This window comes from Notothenia rossii (assembly GCF_949606895.1).
Source record: "Notothenia rossii genome assembly, chromosome: 2".
Taxonomy (NCBI): Eukaryota; Metazoa; Chordata; class Actinopteri; order Perciformes; family Nototheniidae; genus Notothenia; species Notothenia rossii.
In genome coordinates this window covers 45,238,235-45,242,511 of record NC_136904.1, presented here as the reverse complement: position 1 = coordinate 45,242,511, position 4,277 = coordinate 45,238,235, and positions in this window count along the sequence as shown.

Here is a 4,277-nt window from a genome sequence, read left to right as displayed (position 1 = left end):
ACTGTAGCAGACGAGGCTGTGCTGATCGTTTATGTGCAATATATCGATGGGGTAGATTTGAAGCAGGACATTCTTATGTCAGTCAACCTTACCAATACCACCCGGGGTGAGGACATTTTTACTGCAGTGGATTCTTACCTCTCATCCCACAAGCTTTCCTATGAGAATTTAGTTGCATGTTGCACAGACGGAGCTGCCTCTATGATGGGGAAAAACAAGGGATTTAGGCTAACAGTCGCTTGAAAGAAAAGGCCCCACACTGCACAATATTTCACTGTGTGATACATCGCCAGGCCCTGAAACTGTCAGAAGACCTCAGCGAAACACTCTCAACTGTTATTAAAATAGTCAATTTCATCAAAGGTCGCCCCACCAACAAGCGTCTATTCGCAGACTTGTGCGAGGATGAAGCGCGCCAAACCCTCCTCCTGCACACCGAGGTGCACTGGCTCTCACGCGGCCGAGTGCTGGCACGCTTTGTAGAACTGAAGGAAAAAATTGAAGAGTTTCTACAAACTCGTAACCGCGCACTGTCAGAGCAAGTGACTGAGTCATTCTGGATTAAAACAGCATACCTGGCCGACATCTTCAGTCTCTACAATGAAACAAACAAGCGTCTGCAAGGCGTGGAGTCCAACATTCTCCAATGATGCATTTGTGCACAAACTGGAGTACAGGGTCGGGAAAATGGAGATGGGGGAGCTGCAACAGTTTCCACTACTGCTGAAACAATCCTGAAACGGTGCCTGTACGTCGCGAGTTCATCCGCCATATGAACGCACTGCAAACGGAAATGCAATCACGGTTCGCTGACATAGACGAGTATCTCTCCAAGGAATTGTGGGTTTTAGATCCCTTTATTGCCAAAGTTGAGGATGTGGAATACCTGGATTGCAAAGATGAGCTCACCGACATCCAAGCTGACTCGCTGTCAAAGAAATACTTCCAGGAAAAAGGATTTAAAAAGTTTTGGATTCTCAAAGGACCAAGCCTCGCTCCAAAGTTCACACTGCATGCCACGACCAGGATTATACTCCCATTCAGTACGACATATCTATCAGAAACAGCCTTCAGCGCACTTGTTGCCATCAAAACAAAAGCACGCAACACACTGGACGTTCACAACGACTTTAGACTGGCTGTCACTCACATTACACCGGACTTTCCATCCCTGGCTGCGGGCGTGCAAGCCCAAGGTTCACATTAATGAACCTACTTGAACCTCGTCTTCTCTTTGCTACCTGTTCCATGGCAGACAAGCATTTGATTTACCTGCTTAATATGCCAGTTTTTCATTTTTGTTTTATACAGGCCTATGCAACCATATTACCATTTATTTATTAGACATAGTATATTCTTTTGAAGTGTCCTGGTCTTCGACATTTGAAATAAATATGATGCATACATTTGCAAGTTAGTAGCTAATAAAAGCATACAAAGACAGAAATGTATCATTTTTTCTTTAATATAAATGTTTCTTCTGCGCGTAAAGTGTCGGTTTCAGTTGGATTATTTGTCACAGTTGCTCCAATCAGATCGGTCTCCTCCATTTTGTAGATTATTTACGATTTTTTAATCCACATAAACACATCGCCAAAATCCGGTTTACTATGAGCATGTGTTTTAACAGTTGAACCCCTTTGTGAATTGTTTCCACTTGCGCCGTCCTTTAATTTCTTGATACAGCGGGCATCCAAATTCATTAATCCTGAGTCCAATAACCAACAAAGTCACTCCAATAGTGCTCCTTAATTACGCTTTCATCCTCCTTTAATGAAATACTTCACATTCATCCAGTTTGTGACAGTAGTTGTAGCATTTTTGAGACTTTAAACTTTAATTACCGCTGTTGCCGTGTGTGTGTTTGTGTGTGTGGGGGGTGTAACCGCTGTTACCAGGCACGGCTGTCACTACCCGATCTGCCCCCCTACCCGATCTGTACTGCGCATGTGCGAGATGGTCCGCCATACTGGACAACTACATACGGCAACTGTAATAGGACACTTCACACAGTGGCGTTTGGCAAAGCAGAAAAAGAACACAAAAAAACCGGGAGAGATGAGTTATTGTTATGACAACGTGACTTCACTATTATTTAACAACTCTTTTTATTGGGTTCTTTTATTTGGGGTTAAGTACATTGTCAGAATAAGTGAGACATAGATTTAAGTTATGTTAGACAGCTATATGCCATACATTTTTGCATACATTCACAGTAAATATTTATTCAGTATGATAACTGCCAAACAGAAGTTAAATCCATTTTCTTTTTGTGCTTTGCCAAACGCCACTGTGTCAAGTGTCTTAGTTGGGTTGCCGTACGGAGTTGTCCAGTATGGCAGACCATCTCGCACATGCACAGTACAGATCGGGCAGGGGGGCAGATCGGCAACAGCGATAATTAAAGTTTCAAAGTTTTGGGGGGTCGCAAATTCCAACAGGAGTCATTTGGGGGGGCCCTGGGTGAAAAAGGTTGGGAACCCCTTAGAGGTTTCTCCAGGGCAGGCCCGTAGCACTGGCGTTATAGATGTTCGCCTAGGGCGCCAGATCTGGGGAGGCGCTGCGCTGGTAGAAAAACATTTTTGACCGTTGGTGCTCATCCTAATTTTCGGCCTTGATGTAACAACATTCAGTAGCGTGGCGTGGGGAAAAAATTAGGGGAAGCCAATAATACGTCCTTTCTTTTGGGGTGGGGGGGGGGGGGGGTGTGGTGGTCAATGTAATAACGTAACCAGATGAGTGACTACAGCGCCAGTATCATTTTACACACATTTGTATCATACAGATGCAGGACTTACACACGCTTGTTATCTGACCGACAGGTCTGCACGCACTCTCCAGCCGAAACTCTAATAAGCATTCATTCACAAACTAAATCAGGAGACCTTTAACGTTTTACGTCCGGTTCGCTCCTTTGTTCCTCGCTGTACACAGCTCCAGTTTGGGCATTGGCCTGTCATCAGATTGTATTTGTTGTTGCTGCTGCTGCAGCGGAAGTTTAGTACAATTATTTTTGATTAAATACTCCAAATCTCCACCCTCCATACTTGCACTTGCTTCAGTTGCTTGCTACTTTCTAACGGCGGTGAGAGTGGTGCAGTGACGCTATCTATCTTCTATCGATTAGATTTATGATTCGAAAATTATAAAAGTAGGGTAGACATGTGGATATTATCCGACTGAACAAAACGTGCATTTATCTAACAGGTTCGTTTTCCACTGACCTTATTTTTAGCTATTTTCCAAAATCCTATGGAGAAATCCCATTGCTATTTTGTCGAGGGAAACCGAGCGAAGCTTACTTCCGCTTTTTGGGACGCGTCACTGCACCACTAAGTTGATGCGATTTGATTGGATTGTGAGGCAAGGGAAGCCAGCCGCCTCTGGCTTCCTTTGGCATGGCCCTGACCAATCACAGGTTGGCAGGGGCATGACATGAACCTCATCTGATTGGTCAATCCCTCCATTTTTTTTCACCAAGGGAAGCAAATTTCGGCTGGCCTCCTCTCGCAACAGAGAGTGCAATCTACTGTTTCACCATAACATCTAGAGGGCGCTGTTTCACTCTTTGTAAAATACTCAATGAGAATGGGGGAGAGACGGGCCGGCAGCAACACACAACAGAGAATTTCCGAAACTAAAGGAAGTGTTTTTATTTATTTATTAAAATTATAACTACAATCCGAAAAAACAGGGGAAGCCTGGCTTCCCTTGGCCTTCAGGAGAAAACGCCACTGACAACATTCATAATTAAGTAAATGTAACACCCTTTTTTGACCCCGGTTACACTTTTCATTTGCCCTGTACGATGGGCGCTGTAAGTGATGAAAATGGGGGATGTTGGCTTATCTGGCATCCGCAGCTCACAGCCAAAGTGCGAGTGAGCTTGCGAGCGAATGAGGGAGAGAGGGAGGGTGCACCGGTACCGGCGCTGTTGTTATTAGAATCTGGTGCTAGCTGCTCTAACGGATATTAGAAGAAGACGTTTCTACAATAATATGGAGGGAGAGTCCTCTCCAGTCAGACTGAGAGGCTGATAACTACAGCTCAGTGAGGTAAAGGACTCTGAGTGTTTAGATAGTTAACTTTAGTCTAAGTCAGGGGTGCCCACACTTTTTTGGCTGGTGAGCTACTTTTGAAATGACCAGCTAACCGAGGTCTACCAACCAAAAATAAAATCCCAAATTGCAAGGGTTGCTGAATAACACGTTTTATTTTTACATGGGATAACTACAATAGGGCTGCAACAAACGACTAATTTGATTATCGATTAATCT